The sequence below is a fragment of the Protopterus annectens genome, chromosome 5.part0 (assembly GCF_019279795.1).
Source record: "Protopterus annectens isolate FY-2018-M chromosome 5.part0, PAN1.0, whole genome shotgun sequence".
Taxonomy (NCBI): domain Eukaryota; kingdom Metazoa; phylum Chordata; order Ceratodontiformes; family Protopteridae; genus Protopterus; species Protopterus annectens.
The window spans coordinates 492,299,571-492,318,074 of record NC_056735.1 but is presented as its reverse complement, the minus strand read 5'-3'; the positions used below and the strand labels follow the sequence as shown (position 1 = coordinate 492,318,074).

Genomic DNA, 18,504 nt, shown 5'->3' with positions numbered 1-18,504 from the left:
ACCTTATGCTCATCAAATAAACTACTAGTTAGCATAAGTAAGTCCAACAACATGGCAGGTGACTCTCTGTTCTCAAACACAGCTGGCAAAAACTGGAACCTTCTACCTAGTGAACTTACTTTGCTTCCTTCCCTACCCCTCTTCAAACAAAAACTCAAATTATTCCTTAGAATGCACTGGTTATGCCCTTGCAGTAATCCTGACTAAAATTCCACCCCTGCACTAATACTTCCTACTTTCTTACTAGTCAATGATGTTTAGCATAAATGAAAGCAGGAACTGTAAAAATACTGTAACGTCTTAATTAGTTATGTCTTCTGAACATTATGTCCTAAATTCTGTACACAGTCATTGTTATATACAATACAATGTAGTTTGAAATGTCTGCTATTACTATTTTATTGTAACCTACTACCTGGTTACTTACTGTTTGTGTTTATTTTATTATAACCTTTAACCTTTGTTAATACTGTTGTATTCATTGGAGCTTTTTTTCCCGGGCCTCTACTGAAAATGGACATATATCCAGTTAGACTAGCCCGGTCAACAAATGTAAAATAAAATAAAATAAATAAAAATAAAATAAATTAGAATTATTAGAATTCACTTCATCTCTCATGCCAACATCAGTGAATGTTACATTTCTCATATAAGGGAATCTGTCAACACAACCGACCTTTCATTATTCAAAATTGGTTTAAAATAATACCTTTCCCTTTTATTAATGACCTCTATCATAACGTCATTAACTAATTCAAGGGGGTAACCTCTTTTCAAAAACATATTTTTTAAAAGATCACATTCATCCAGAAAGGATTTAGACGTGTTAACCATCCTTGCAGCTCTTACATATTGACCTTTTAGGACAGCTTTCTTCTATTTAAAGGGGTGAGCACTTGTGAAATGAAGGAACCTATTGGAATAAGTTTCCTTCCGAAAAATCTCAGAAATATATCTATTATTAATGGTATCCTTTTTTAATAACACATCTAGATATGATATTTGATTCAGGCTTACAGAATACGTGAAGGATGTGGTACTATTAATGTATTCAATGAAGGGTTCAATGTCTTCCATGGGACCTTTCCAAAGGATGAATATATCATCCAAAAAACAATTAGTATAAAGGGGTGAACTAAAATATTTGTTTCTTCCATTGGAGCATAACGATGTTAGCACCTCACACGATGACCCCACAGTCACTCCTTCTTTCTGAAGAAAGTGTTCACGTTCAAACAAAATTAAATTATTTTTTAACACTATATCCATCAATTGTTCAAACATATTCACTTGTGCTAGGGATATATTTTTATCTGACAAATATTCACAAAACCATTGAGCTCCTATTGTCATGGGGAATAATGGTATAAAGATCTTTCATGTCTATAGTAAGAAAAAACATATCATCACTAAAGCATATTATTAATTTTACTTAAAATTCCCAAGAATTTTTGCAAATATTTATTTCATTTTGCAGAAACCCCTTCAATTTATTATCAATACATTTTGCTATAGGTTGGGTCATTTAACCCTTCACATCCACAATAGGACACATGGGTGGCTGTGTAATGTCTTTATGCAATTTAGACAATCCAAAATGACTGGAGTAAGGGGGTGGGATACAGTTAAAAATTATATTCATCTATGTTAACTAAAACATTTATGAATAGGTCCTCCAAGTCATCCCTAATATGTCTATAAGCCCCATTCAATTCATTAAGGGATTGGTTCATAAGTTCCACTATCCGATATTTCCCTAATTTTCCTAGAGTAATCAGCCTTAATAATGATGACAAGCCACCCCCCCCCCCCATTATTGGGATTCATAATCCTGACCTCATTATCATTTTTAAGTTTCTGCCACCCCTGGATAGAATGTAAAGGCTGTTAGGATTCAGGCAGTGCTACCTCCACTCACTGCACTAGCTATGTCTATGGGAAGGATGGATACAATGATTCAAACAGTTGCTACCTTGACTGTTAATTAGGCCTGCTGAGGGACTCGGCAGTCTCCACAGATCTTTGGGAATGGACCCATATTCAGCTTCACAAGAGGGAAGTAGAACCTCTATCCTATCGTGGACTTCATTAAATTTGATGAATAGCACGATCATGTTAAATTCTGATTGCAGTACTCCTGAAGGTGGTGGTGGTGGTGGGTGTCATGCAATTGCTGCACCACAGTGGATGGATTGTGCTGCTGAATGTGACTGCTGTGCTTTGAAACATCAGTATCTGATGTCCACACAATGCAATCATAAACCCCATCTTTTCTCATCTCTCCAGAGGAGTACTCAGTGCATTTAAAAATGCTGAGTAAACCTAAGGTCTTTACCTGTGTCACTGTAAGTTGGTGTCAGGTGAGTTTCCAGCTACAGAAATTAGTGTTAGTGCTGAACTCATTTGATCATTGCCCTTGCAGCCTATTTTAGAGTGCAGTTTGGATGAGTGGAAGGCATTGATAAGCATACACAGTGCACTTACATTAATGAAAAATATGCAATGTGGTGCTAATTCATTTATTTTCTGAAACACGTTTTATCAAGTTAGTCGTCATGGAGGACTGGAACCTATCCAAGCATTCAATTGACTCAAGAAAGAGAAACTAATCTGGATAAGATGCCAGTCTATCACAGGACCATGTGCAGACACACAAGCATGCACACTCGTGCGCACACACACACACACACACACACACACACACACACACACACACACACACACACACACACACACACACACACACACACACACACATACCCCTTCACTCACCTACTAGCAATTTGGGAGATCACTAGTTCATTCACAAAATGCTGTAAAGTTCGCCTCCAAGACCTCCAAACCTGCCCAACATGCCCTTTTCTCCACTGTACCATGATCCTGAAGTTGGTATATGTAGTTAAGGGGGTGTGAGTGGCTTAGCCCCCCACCTAGCTGAGTTTTACTTACCTCGGTGTGTGTTTCCTTTATGTATGGGCAAGTGTTTACTTACCCTGAGAAAATTTCACCATTCAGGTATTTCATCTTTCGCTCTTTTCATCTTGCGTAAATGAATGTTGGTTATATGGGCATTGGGATTTCAAAGTAGATCCATATATATATGTATGTATGTATATATATATATATATGTATGTATATGTATGTATGTATATATTGTAATAATGCTAAGTGGCAGTTCATATAAGAATAAGTGTTACTGCTCTGTATATTTATTTATCACTCTATGACTTTACCAAATGTTTTATAGCTATGCTACTCTTTCTAATCTTGACTATTAGAATGTGCAGCTGGTACAGGTCATCTTATGCTGAAATTTCCACTGCTGTGAAAACCTTTTAAACTTGTCACTGGCATACTGTAGGATATTATCTGATACAACTACATCTAGTGTACCATTTACTGAGAATATTACTTTTAATGCATTGATCAAGCCATGATACACAGTGGCAGTGAACTTCTTGACTTCTGGAAAATTCTAGAAACTATGGATAACCGTCAACACAGGTCAGACAGATATATATTGTCTTGACATTGAAAAAAAATCTTCCTTAGTCTTTCTGCACGGTCTACCTGGAATTAAATAAGATGTGTGTTTTCCTGGATTATCATTGTGGTAAGCATTAGACACAGTAAAGCTCTGAACTTCTCCTGATATCTGTAGAGACATCCTTAGCCAAAAGAGCACATCTTGTAGCCTTTCTTTACATTTGATGATGCTCAACCGAGGCATGTGCATTTATTTAATTTTATTGTGAATATCTTAACCAGGTTAGAGCAGTGATCCCACTGGATCTATTTCATTCTCAGCCCGGGGTAAACACAATAGATATATGACATTGTATACAGAGTGGATGACAAAATACAATGTATACATATATTCTATGCAAAATAAATATCAGAGTTAGCTTTAGGGTATAAAGGCAATAGATAAATAGTATTATATATGAGTTGTGGATGGATGGATGTATGGATGGATGGAGAGACAGACAAAACACAATATATACATGGATTATATACAAAGCTGAATCAGAGTTGGCATAATGAAAGAATCGCAGTGAAAAATAGTCAGATGAATGTATATAGAGAGAAGAAGGGTAAGAAGAGGTTAAGTGATATGACCAGATAGACACTGTATTTTCTTAGAGTCTTGAAATGTGTTTCTTATTGCTGATTTGAAAATGGGGTAAGACGAATGAACTTTAAGAAAAGAAGGGAGAGAATCCCACAGTTTTGGACTGAGGACTGTAAAAGCAAGGTCTGTGCAATAAAGGCTTATCAAGACGTTTGTAGGAGAGTCATGGGTGGTTAAGATTTCTAAAGTTATATGGTGGTACATGTCTGAATAGTCGGGAAGCTAGTGGGGGTCTAATTTTTGATCAGTTTAAATAGTTGCAAGGTGAGTAAAAAAAGCAGCACATTGTTTCAGAAGTAGCCAGTTTGCTTTTTCAGTGGTTTTTGCAGTGTGTTCATTTCTCGGGGAGAGAGTGTTAAATCTGCATATGGCACTTGAGATGGATTAAATGGTGTCTATATTTCTTTTAGAGGCTATACCAAGGAGACCATATTCTAGCTGAGCCAGTGTGATACCCTTATCTATGGCATTCATACAGGGTCTGGATAGAAAACGGGAGATCTTATTAGCCCAGAATAGGAGACAGATTTGATTTTTTTGTGTTTAGTCCAGGTGGAATTTGAAATTTAGGACAGAAGCCAACCAAATCCCAAGGTATTTGAATAAAGTGACATTTTAATAGTGTTATTTACAAGACTGAGGATTGATTTTTAGTGGTCTATAGACAGGAATGCACTTCGGCCAAGCGGCAAAAAGCATTGTTTTTGGTTTACAGGCATTAAGCAGTAATTGTTTATCACTGATCCATTGAATAAAAGCATGAAAATCAGCCTGAAGTTTGAGTTCAAGAGAAGAGACTGAGTGGTTGTAGCAGAACAGGACCATGTTATCAGAGTAAAGTGGGAGAAGAAGATGAGATAAGTCAAAAGGAAGTTTGTTAATGTAGGTTGAACATTGGAGAGGTGCCAGAATTGTTCCTTGGTGGACACCTTGCTGTAGAGGGAATAATGAAGAAGTTGAGTTAGAGACATCATTTTTTAACCAGGGCTGTATGTCATCACTAATGCTTATTTCAGTGAGATGATCTAGGAGAATTGAGTGATCAACAAGATCAAAGGCTCTGGTAAGGTCAATAAAATTGGCTGCAGTAAGTAGGCTTTTGTCCATTCCAAGAAGAATGTTGTCACTATGTGTCCAGATAGCTGTGGATGTACTGCAACAAAACCAAATGCCACGCTGTTTTTGAGAGAGAAGATGGTATTGACTGATGTATTGAGTGAGTTACAAGTGAAGAAATTTTTCATGAGTCTTTCCTAAGTTAGGCAGAATAGAAATGGACTGGAAAGAATGGGTATCTTAGAGACAGGTTTTAGAATGACATTTTTCCAGATATTAGGCATAATATTAAATGTAATCAGAACTGGATCCAGCACTAAGTGACCTACGTAGTTGCCTAGAGCCTGCTGGTGTGTGTGTGTATGTGTGTGTGTGTGTGTGTGTGTGTGTGTGTGTGTGTGTGTGTGTGTGTGTGTGTGGGGGGGGTGACAATGCATATGGCTGGCATGAATCTAACTAAAGAAATTGACAGTGATAACTGCTTTGTGTCAGTGGTGTCAGTGCTGCAACAAGTAGTACACGTACCTTTGCTGTAGAAGGCTGTGGGGTCTATTTCCACACTAGGTTGATAGATTACTGACATTTCAGTACCGCATAAGGGGGGACCTGCACTGCTGAGTGTGTCATGCTTTGGAGGAGATGTTAAACTAAGGTTCTGTCTGCTTGAGTTGGTGGTAGCTCAGGTGGATGTAAAAGATCCCACTGCACATACTGAAAAGAGTAGGGGTCCTTTATTTATATACAAAAAAACTCTTATTTGCAACATATTTACATATTTACAAATATACAAATATATAGATATACCAATAGATTTTGACATATTCATAATTTCCTTATAGCAATATATTTACACATGTTCATAATTTCCTTTACAATCATACTAGATTTTCATCCCTATTGGACCCCCACTCCTTTTTCCATGACCGGGATCTGATTTTGCTTAACATTGCTGCAAAAATCCATTTACCATTAACTGATTCACTCCAATGGAGCTCGGAACATTTGCACAGTAACTTCCAATGGGCGGAGCCCAAGTCTTTTCACAGAATCAAATTATGTCCTCACATTTCAAATGTTCATATCTCTGGAATCATAGGGGTTATGACAGAAGTATAAACAGCAAACCCTTGAGCACAAACTATTTTTATAGATGTCAGTATTGTTTAGGTTTTAGGTCTTAAACTAAATTTTATAAGTCACAGTAAACACAGTAACTATTACATTTGCAATATTTTGTAAACAACTTACAATATCTCAACAAGCACTGAAGTTGCACACGTACTGTCAGCAGCATTGTATCCACCTAACTGAGAGCTTTCATATGAGGCTAAGGAGTTCTGTTTATGTTACTTGGTTGATGAAATATTTAAAAAATGTGAAAATTATATCCATATAAATTAATATCATAAAAACAACAGTTAATACCTCTTTACCTGCACTAGACAGATGTCAAATATTAATGCAGTTGAGTTTGCCATTGTGTAAACTTTAAGATGAAGGCCTTTTAAAACATTGTACATAGCATGGTTTTGGAAATATTGATGTAAATATGAACAAGTAATATTTGACACCTAGAGGCGTCAGTAGGAGTTAACTGCAGATGCACCTTGAGGCATCGTTCAGCTGTAATAATTTATTCTTTCATGTCATATAACCTGTATGACATAAATAACTTTTTATCTCTTCTTTAGATATATTCTTTACTTCTATTCTTAAAATAGCCATATTTAATCATAGCCATGTTTATTTTATCCACTTCTTTTGTATCTTTGAAAAAATCTTCTTTACATAGTTTTTCCCACAACTTTTTTCTCTTTTACATTTCAAAAACACATACTCCTTAGTTTCTTCTTCTTGACAATGTAAACGTATTATATCACGTTTCTTCTTATATGGCATATTTCCTTTTACTGATAATTTATCTATTATCAGTCTCCACAAAAAATTTTGACATTCTACTTTTTGATTATACCATTTGCTTCTTATTTTTATAGCTTTATTTTTTATCTGTTAGATTTTCCCATTGTTTTACATAGTAATATTTTATCATTACATTCTTATTCCATAATTATCTTTTTTCTATATCATCAGTTTTTATTTTCCACAAAAATATTTTTTCTTGGTAACATTTTATTTCTTCATTTACACACTGTTTTTTTTATTTTGCTCTTTTTTACCATACCCCAAAATTTATCATACTTCTATTTATATAGCTTTACTACTGATCTATCATCTTTTTCATTTATCCACTTTAACACTTTGCACAAATTTAGTGAAGCAGCATATACCACTCGGTTAATTAACCCTAAACCACCTTCCTTTTTATTTCATAGCCTAGTACCAACCTATGAACCTATCGGCCCAGGGATCTATACAAGCCTAGCCATAACAATTCCTTGGATATTTCTTTCCACAATATTTACTTTACAGACAAAACTCCTCTTTGTACTGTTTAATCTACAACCCCATATAAATGAAAAGAAAATCTGCAATAATTCCTTTTCAAATACTGTTGGTAATGTAAATATGCTTTTAAGTATGCTGTTTTCCCCATCAGGACTGAATTTATCAAGTAAGTCTTTTTTCTGAATAATAATTTATATGTTCTACAAGAAAGACAGGTTTATTTTTTTTTCTTTCATTAAATTCTACTTACATCTTTATTGCCAAATTTTATACCTAACACAGACATTTCATTCATTGTAAAATATATACCCATATCTTTCCTATATTACATATACCTTTACATTTCTGTTTATTTAAAGCTAGCCCTATTATACCTCTAGACACTCATTTGTGCAGATTATTACTTCCTATATCCAAATTTTGTTTTTTTGCACGTATTATAATGTCATCTGCATATGCAAACAAAACTGGAATTCTTAACCCTTCAGATGTTTACACCACCTCCTTCATTTTGTAATTTATTTCACATACTATCATATTCAAAGCTAATGCAAATAGTTTACAACTCATTGGACATCCATGTCTTATACCACTGTTCATTTTCTACATCTTGGCTAATCAGCCATTGACAAGTATTTTTACTTTATTATTAGTATACTCTGACAGACATAATTTCCTAACATTCTCACTTATATTATGTCCTTTAATTATTACCCATAAGATGTCATGTCCAGTTGTATTCAGTTGCCTTATTAAGGTTTCCTATCATGTGTCCCCTTCTTCTTTTGTATTCATAATATCAGCCACAATCTCTCTAATTACCATTAATAATTCTTGACAACCCTTCCCCTATATATTTATATATAGTATCTTCCATAATATTTTCCATTTTAGTTTCAAATCTCTTTTGTATTAACTTTATAGAATTCTTATAATCATTATTATTCAATATTATCAGTCTCTTGTTTTTTAATTGTCTTCTATATTCCTTCTACATAATTCTTTATACACAAAACCTTCATTGAACCATTCAATCAAAATTTAAAAAATATATATATATATTTTTTTGACAATCCCTTACATTTTTTACATTTCAAACCCTATTCCATGTCGCCCTGCAATCAAATCTACTTTTACTTGTCCTAATACTTTATCTATCTCTTTTAAAAAAATCTCCTTTTCCAACTCTTTGTAATCCTTTTCTGTTAACTTTGTTGCTTTCCTCCTTTTTCAACTCTTTAAAATCCTTTTCTGTTAACTTTGTTGCTTTCCATGTTTTTTTCACTGCCTTCTTTTTTCTTTAAGCATTTCTTGTGCTTATTATACTACCCTCTACATACATTTCCCTAAGTTCTTTCTATTTCTAATTTTATATTTTTTTCTTTCTGCCATTACGCTACCATCTTCCATTACTAATCTGTTTAACTAACTCAATAGTTCTCTTTTTCCTTGTAAATATATCTGCTTTTATTACAATTCTTGTATTTTTCTTGATTTCTTTCATATAATTGTTTTTCTTTCTCAAAGTACTTTTTATCATTATGTTCTAAATTTTCCAATGCATTGTTATATGTTCTTTTATATTTTTCTTTCTTTACTTTTCTCACATCATATCGGCACTGTAAAAAAGCATTTTTTTATATTTTCCTTAAAATATCAGCCACCATTGAGACCATTTTTTAAATGTTCTCATAGTAATATGATCTTTCCATAACTGAATTAATAATCTCTTTCCTTCTTCATTCCATGTATTCTCATTTATCATTTTTATGCCTTTGCCTATTTTTGCATATTCCTTGTTTTCAGTTATCTCTAGCTGGTTTACAAGATAATCAAAAATCGTGTTTCAACTACCTCACCTTCTTTTATAACCAAACCTTCATATACTATAAAATAATCTGTTTCACTTTTATAAATACCCCTTTTGTAAGTCCATGAATTTTTGTCCCAAAATTTTAACTTATCGCATCTTATAACTTCTAACATTTTTCTTAAATCATTTCCTTTCTTTTTATGTTTGCCTCTTAATTCACAATTAAAGTATACTGTTATAATATTCGTATTTATCCCTACATAGTCTAAAATGTGATGAAATAAGCTTTTCCTTTCTTTGCAATTAGTATAAGCATATACTGTTATAATTCTGTGTACTTGATCTTTCCATTTGAAATTTACAATGGTTAATATTCATATTTTTGCTGAAGTAACATCTAATATCTTTAATGTATTTCTATGGAATACAGCTATTTCAGAGCATCTGTCATTTCCCAAATTCCAGATTATCTTTCCTCCCCATAGTTTCTCTCTTTGTAATCTTTCTTCATTTGTTAAAAATCTTGTCTTTTAATGTAATTATATTTGCATCACATGTATTACACCACTCAAAAATCTCTATTTTTCTCACTGTATTCTTAATACTTTTCACATTCAGAGAAACACTTTCTCATTTTTACTTTTCCTTAGATTCATGGTTTTATAAGTTCATAGCTAAGTACAAGGCTAGCTTTCTTAATTAGCCATTCTAAGCCTATCAAATTTTCCTCCCAAAGGTGAGAATCAAACTCTGTACCTTGTATCTGTGAGTCAAACACCTTAACCATTATACGAGCCCCAAACATTAGCCATATATATTCTTTTTTATCAATTTTCTTTCTTTTTTCTTTTATACTTATCCATTTATATATTTTTTTGTCTTTTACCCTTTTATGAATACATTTTTTTTTTCTTTTACTATCTCCCAACTTATTTCTTCTTCATCACTTATTTCAGAACCTTCTTCTATGTTCTCTTTATCATTTTTATTATCTATATTTTTGTAGGGTTATAGGTTCATAGGTAGGTACTAGGCTATTGGCCCTAGGGCCTATACAAGGCCTAGCCAAAAAGGTAACCTGGCTTTCACCACCCAAGAAAATTATTTTTCTGTGCCCCTGTCAAGCAGAACCACAGAAGTGATCCCCGGGGTGAATTTCCTATTACCCATCCAACCATCAAGATTTTTCTTGAAGAGTGTTAATGAGGAGCTCTGTTTGACATAGATAGGTAGTCTGTTCCAGAGTATGGGAAGTCTCTGGGACAGGAATCTATCCCTCCAGCATGTTCTGTTTATTGTGGTGACAAGGTTTAGGTCCCTAGAGTGTGTAGCTCTGAGGGATTGCTATTTCTTTAAGTGGAGCATGTCCAACAGCTCTGGGTTTGACTTAGCTTTGTATGTTAGGCAGAGATCACCTCTGAGTAGGCGATATGCGACGGAGTAAAGCTGGAGTTTTTTGAGACGGTCTGCATAAGGCATCTGTTTGAGGCCAGTAGTCCTCTTTGTGAGGTATTTTTGCGGCCTTTCCAGTTGTTGTAGATGTCTTGTGAGGTACATACCAAAAGAGGCGTTGTACTCTATAATGGGTCTAATGAGTGATGAGTAGAGGGGAACAATTACCTCTTTTTTTCTGGATGAGAAACCTTTTGTGATGAGGTGTGCCATGTAGAAGGATTTCCTGACCACTGTGGCGATGTGATTATCAAAGGAGAGACTACTTGTCCACCTGTGTCCCAAGGTCTCATCACACTTTTGGTGTTAAGTAGACTACCGCCTATGTGGTAGTTCATGGATACAGAGTTTTTACCAAAGGGGATGACAATGCACTTTTTGGCATTGAGCTTGAGACCATGTCTTTGACACCAGGCATCTGTCTCAGTGAGGCCCTTTTGTAGGATATCCACATCGTTAGGAGTTTTGATTATGGCTACTAGTTTGCAGTCATCTGCGAATTTAGCTAGCCAAAGACCTTCTGTGTTAGCCTGTATTTCAGAGAAGTTGATACCAAACAGGAGAGGACCCAGGACTGAACCCTGTGGTATTCCACTTGTCACTGGTCTGAAGTCTGATTTGGAGTCTGCTACTTTCACAGTATGGGTTCTGTCAGTAAGCCAGTTGGCAACCCATCTTGTGACATAGGGGTTTATACCTAGTTTAGTGAGTTTATCTATAATTCCAGAGTGGGGGATGGTGTCGAACACCTTGGCGAGATCTAGATAGGCTGTGTGAACCACCTTACCCTCATCTATGTCTTTGGTGACTACTTCAAAGAAGTCTATAAGGTTTAGGAGACATGATCTGCCTTTTAAAAACCCAAACTGTGTGGGGTCCAGAGTTTTGAGATCTCCAGTGTCTTTGTTTATGAGTTCCATGATGATACGTTCCATGGCCTTGCAGACGAGGCTCATCAAGCTAATGGGGCAGTAGTTCCTGGGGTCTGTTGTGGACCCCCCCCCTTTGTGGAGTGGGATAACTGTCACGGTGCGCCATTCAATGGGCACAAAGCCTGAGGTGAGACTATGATTGAACATGGTACTTAGGTGGGGTGCCAGTTCATTCTGTAGTTCATGTAGAAGGCAGCCTGGGATGTTGTCAGGTCCCATGGATGTTGTGTTCTTAGCTTTGGAGAGTGAGGTTTTTACCTGTGCAGCCATGATTACAGGAACTTTGCATTCTTCCGGTATAAAGATGGGCCCTTTAGGGGGTGAGAGGGGGGTAAAGTTAGCACTGAACCTATCTGCCAGGATGTTGGCAATATCAGTTGGTTCTGTATATTTAGTGTCATTGTGCTATAACTCAGAGCAGATCTGAGTGTTGCCATTGAGATTTTTGACATAGCTATAGAATGCTTTGTGGTTGTCTTTAGAATCAGTGTCAATTTTGTTTTTCATAACTAGCTTTGGAGGATTTTATGAGGGATCTCAGCTTCTTACTGAGGCTGACCAGGGAGTTCTTCCAATCGTGGGATTTTACTCTTTTTTGCAACAGTTTCTTTCTTCTGTTGTAGAGTATGTTTATGGCAGAAGACCACCAGATTGGCTTCCTTTTTTTGGAGGATAGCATCTTGGTTCTGTTAGGGATAACACGATACATGCACTCGTGTAAGTGCTTATAAAGTGCATTTATGTAGGATTCAGCAGTCGTACCTCTATTGTCCATCTGCATGGGTGTCGTGAAGTTTGCCACTTCTGTCTTAAGAAGCGTGAAGTTGGCTTTGGAGAAATTTTTTATGGTTGTTTTGCTAAAGTGGGGTGGGAGCGGGATGTGGATGTCTAGGGTGATTAGCTTGTCATCAGATCTGACCAACGAGGAGCTGACCTCTGGTGTGGAACACCGGTCACCCATGGTGGTGATGGCCAGGTCTAGAATATTGCTGCCCCTGGTGGGAGTGTGGATAAGTTGATCCAAGGCGTTGGAATTGATGATTTCCAGAAAACATTGAACAAAAGAGTTGGTACATGAGTAGTTTTCCCAGTTAATGGTAGGGTAGTTGAAATCACCCATTATTAGAGTGTTGGGTTGTATCTTAATATTTTCCAGTGTATCAAGAAAAGAGGAGTGGGAATCCTGGGGTATGGTGGGGGGTCTGTAGCAAGCTACAATCTGGATTGCGGTTTTGCCCAGAGTTAGTTGAACTTGGATAATCTCGGATGCATTATGCTGAGCAACTAGCTTGGAGGTGTGGATATCCTTAATGAATATGGACACGCCTCCACCTTTAGTGCTTCAGTCCGGGTTTGGTGGCCGAAAGGTGTGGTATGAATTATAGCCTGGTAATGCAGGGATGCTCTCTGGAGCTTTGAACCAGGTCTCTGTCACTGCACAGATGTCGATGTTCTCCATTTTAAGGAGTGTCTCGAGTGAGTGCATTTTGAGGTATACACTTCTAGCATTGAGTAGCATTACCCTCAGATTTTGCTTGTAGCTGTTACGGTGGTGAATTTGTCATTTGAACCTTGCCTAAAAAAGGCATTATAGGGGTGGCAAGAGCCTTTGCCAGTATCCGGAATCCCAAGGGCGACATGTGCAGGCCATCTCTGGCAAAGCAGCGTGGTCTGTCGATCATGTCATCCCAGGCAGACAGATACTGGATTCCCTTAGAATGACACCAGAAGCTTAGCCAATTGTTAAAGTCAATCATTTTGTCCTTGTACTGTGGTGTCATTCTGGGTGATGGCAGGATGCTACTCAGGGCTAGAGTCATACCGGCCTGGGTTACAAGATCGGTGAGCTCCTCCATGTCTCTTTTCATGTAGTCCAGGGAGGTACATCTCAGGTCATTCACACCAACATGGACAATGACAGAGTCATATTTGTACTTGTTGTGGAGTGACCTGAGTGTGTGTGTTATGTGGCAGATCCTGGCACCTGACAGGCAGCTGACAGTAACTTTTCTCTTGTTTAGCCTGGTGAGTGGAACATCAGTGTGCCTAACTATAGAGTCACCTATGACTAGAGTCTTGGGTACGTTATGCCTTATGGGCTGTAGTTGAGTGGCACACTGAGTATGTGGGCTATGTGTCATTTGGGTTGTGTTGGGGGGTGGAGGTTGCTTGCATTTCTGTTTTGGAGGTCTCTGTTGTTTGGGCAGATTTGTACTGAGAGCCTCCGTGAATGTAGGTGTGTGTTTTGTGTTTCTATGTGTGTGTTTTGGTGGTGTAGGTTTTGAGGGACTATATGATGAGTGTGGTGTGGTGCAGGTGTTTACCTTCTCCTCTTGACTGTCTAGTCCAGTCTTGGGTGAAGAGAGCTTTGCTTCCAGTTTGGTTATATAAGTGCACCTCTCACAGGTCGTAGTGTTGGGTGGTAGGAGGAGAGGGTTGTCTGTGTACATGAGGCATTTGCTGCATTGCCCCAAGATACCCAGATTCATCAGGTAGACAGGACAAGACACTGGGAGCTGACCCTTAGACATGCCTGGATAGGTGCTTATTTAGTAAGTACTAGAAAATGTTTTCCTCTAGACAAGTGAGGAAAGTTGAGTGCTGTAGTAATTTGTAACTTATTTAGTGCTTACAATGAGTTCTGAACAAGTGCTGAGATCAAAGAAACAGATGAGTGCTAAAACTAAAAAGCTGGCTAGTTGCAAGGGAAATTTTGAAGAACCAGACTTTATGGCGCCAGGAATAGTTTAACACCAGTTAAGTGGGGGGGGGGGGCTTAGGAGCTCACAAACAGTCCTGGACACAGCAACTGTCTACTTCTACTACTTGTAAAATGTCTTTTCTTTCTGCATTTTCATCTCGTTTTTCTTTTTCCTTACTGTTATTTTCATTTTTGCATTCCATCCATAAATTTTCAATTTTGTTACATTTATAACATTTCAGTTCACATTTTTTGCAGCATGTCCCATTTCCACACAAATTAACTTTTTCTGTTATCACAGTTACTTATCAAATGTCCTTCTGTTTTGGGTTGTCCTCAGTATTTTACGACACCCCCTCCACATTTTTCATGCTTGGTATATATGTATACCTTTTCTCTATTTTTAACAAAATATTACAGTCCCATCCTCCAGTCAATAAACCCCATTTTATCATAAACTTTTGCAGTGTCCAATAATGCTTTACATAATATTTTCAAATGTTCTTTCAAAGTCTCTCTTTCCACTTATGTTTTACATTGTACATGAATTTTCTTTTTTGATTCCCAGTTAAATGCTTTTGTCGCTTAAACATTCCATGGGTCTTTCTTTTTCTCACATTCACCAAGAAAGTTTTTCATTGAAAAAAAAAACTGTCAAATATAATGTCACAAAATGTCTCTTTGTTAGTAAGAATAAATGCTCTTACCTCATGCAGTACACTTCATACCTGCCCATTTCTGTGCCTTTTTTTACATTGAATACTTACCACTCACTTCCATTTTTCATTTTCTTCTGCCTTTTTTCTGCTACTCCCCTTTTGCCTTCTTTTACATTCCCTGTATATGTTTTCTTTTCCACTTCGATACTATTCTTCAGGATTATCTCTGCATCCTCCTTTTGTTTTTCCTCCATAATGTCCCCCAGGAGATGTCTTTTTCATTTTCTGGCTCACTGTTCATCGCCATTTCTTTAGCTAAATCATCCCACACCCCTCCCAATTGGAGTGTAATTTTATATCCATCATTTGCCAACACATCTCCATCCAACAGATTACTTTAAAACATCTCCTTAGAATCCTGCATGTATTCTCCAGTCTCAGCATTGGTTTTCCCCTAAATATCTATCACCACTCCATTATTGCCTTCTCTTTCCATCTGCGTCCCTGTTTCTCTGGGCCACCTCTGTGCCTGGAATGGAAACAGAAAGTGCTCATGCATAATTGGTCCAACTCACATCAGAGGTGAGAAGGGCAAATTCCCCAATGCAGTGGTCAAATTTCCCCTTCTAATATAAATACGACCTTGGGTCTCCCCTGAAAGGAGGCTACTAGTTTAGTGGGACTAATCTGGTTAACAAAGGGTAAATAAATGGGTAAATATATTTAATGCTTTCTTACAGACAGCTTCAAGTTTGCTAGCCACTGCAGCTGCCAGACTTGCATATAAAAAATACCACTGTATATGAAAGTTTAAGTAGTGATATTGCTTTCACTTTTGTTCTTCTGGAATCATATGTCAAGACAGCAGTTAAGCATACAAAAGTACTAAGGAGATCACCAAATTTTTAAATGAGATTAGGAAATAATCGTCAGATTCTAATCTGCAATTATAAAAGATACGCAGGTGTTTTATCATTACCTTTTCTATAATAGAAAGTCTTACTCTGAGGACCATCTTGATTTTGAACTTAGGAATACCATATATTTTGTTGCGGATATATTGAGGCACTTAGCATATTTTCAAGGCTGTTGCTTGAGGTATTGATTGTGTTTCTGTTGTGGAATCTGCAGTACAGAGAAAGTGGTATTATCGCCATAGTGACACATCCCAGCTGATGGCGTTTGCAGTGACTGCATGAATTGTAAATGCATAGTTCAAAATGCAATCAAGCAAACAACAGTTTCAGAACACCCATTAACTTCTGGAAAGACTCAGAATGTGTTTATTCCAGTTTACCTTTCTGTAGTCCCCTTAAAGGTAACTAAGAAACATGTTTATAGTGTGTAGTTCATTGTCTTAATATTACATCTTCCTGAACCAGAGAAGTTAGTTAAACATCTCAAAAGCCTTTAAAAGCTCTAGAAAGGTAGTTGTATCTTGTACTTTGTTTAGTTACAAGTGAATAGAACAGAACAGGTAGTTGAGTGCTTTATCCACCCAAATACTAGGCCTAAAGGCCATGCCATTATCTAAGATAGTTTGTGCCTACAAGAGAAATTTTCCTTGTACTAACTTTTCTGTTATAAAGATAAAAACTCCAGCAGGACAGCATTCCAAACGTCACTATTTTATTAATGCAAATATTGTTAAGTGCTTTTATTCAATTAAATGATGAACTTTATCGGAACAATACTTCATTTCAAATACCCCATTAAATAATATAGCAATAACCCATGCCTGGCTGTGGGTAATGCTGGATTTACCCACGGTTGGTGTGGTTTGGTCACGAGGGCGAGGTGTGGGTTATTGCTATTATACAATGACATTATTTAAGAAAAAAAATTATTATTTTTCTTAAATAATGGCAATGTATAATGCCTCCTTGCTGCCCTTCCACAGCTGTCTGGTATTCTGCAGCAGTTATGATGTACTGCGCATGCGTACGCAGTACATCAGAGCTGTGGGCAAAAGCAACGGAGAAAGTAAGATCTCTGTTGCTTTTTACAAACGGTCTCGCTACGTTAAAACCATTTAACGTAGCGAGACAGTTTTGAAAAAAGCAACAGAGAAAGCAAGATTTCCGTTGCTTTTTACAAACTGTCTCGCTATGTTAAATGGGTTTACCATAGCGAGACAGCTTTAAAAAAAGCAACGGAGAATCTCCGTTGCTTATTTTAAAGCTGTGTCGCTATGTTAAACCCATTAAAAATAACGAGACAGTTTTGAAAAAAGCAACGGAGAAAGCAAGATCTCCGTTGCCTTTTACAAACTGTTTTGCTATGTTAAATGGGTTTAACATAGCGAGACAGCTTTAAAAAAAACAACAGAGATTCTCCGTTGCTTTTTTTAAATCTGTCTCGCTATGTTAAACTCGTTTAACATAGCGAGATAATGTTGCTGTAAGAGTTATAGTAATGGAAAAAGTCTGGGTGACCGGACCTTTTTCCATTACTATAACTCAGATTTACAACGTGCACGCTGACCAATCAGCATGCACGTTTTTGAATATTAATGGGGGGTCATTGTATAATCCTTAATACTCAAATTAAAGTCAGTCAACCAGTCATTTCACAGAATCATCCTTTTCCTCATAAATATTCATGAAACAACCATCAATGCCAGCTTTCTGAAAATTATTTAAAAAGATATGTGACTAAAAACAGCTCATAACCTTCCAGAATATAAAATTATTTCAGATATGCTTATAAATAATAAACAATATTAATCAAAACCTAAAAGCCATATTATCAAATACTAAAATAATAAAATATTTAAAAATACATGAGTGTATAAGTAATATTACTAAATAATATACACAGTTATTTCTAAATTGTTATATACAATTAAAAATAAGGACTGTAGTAAATCTATACTTGAGAATTAATGTTACAGCCTAAAATAAAATAAATAATCATTTAATTTTATCTGGCTTCAACATCAAGATATTGATAATGCTGAACATATCTTTCAAACAAGGTGATTTTGAGGCATTTAACAAAATTTGCCAGTAAAATTACCTGCCTTCTAATTTTGCTGTCCAGTGCCCACCCCTCACATTGGGTCTATATCACTTAATCAAAATACATATTTGTCGAAAACATATTCATCGAACTCTAAACATTGAAATTCATTTCAGTGAACCTAGGCCTTTTTTCCAGGGTTAGGAACCATTTGCCCACTAGCACTCTGGAACACACACTGCACTAAATCAAACCCACCCAAGTGGGGGGCTTTGCCACCCACAGCTCCCAGTGTGGGTGGCTGTGACCTCCACACCTCCCTTAACTATTTATACCAACTCTGAGCTCACAGTACAGTGGGGAAAAGGGCAAAGTTGTAGTGATGGCCAAAG

The 18,504-nt window shown here is 36.6% G+C and overlaps 1 protein-coding gene across 3 annotated transcripts in view; it reads left to right on the top strand.

The window, feature by feature from the left end:
- The window catches only part of SRPX (sushi repeat containing protein X-linked), a 1,243,861-nt gene that overhangs the window by 578,712 nt on the left and 646,645 nt on the right, over positions 1–18,504 (top strand). The window lies entirely within an intron of this gene.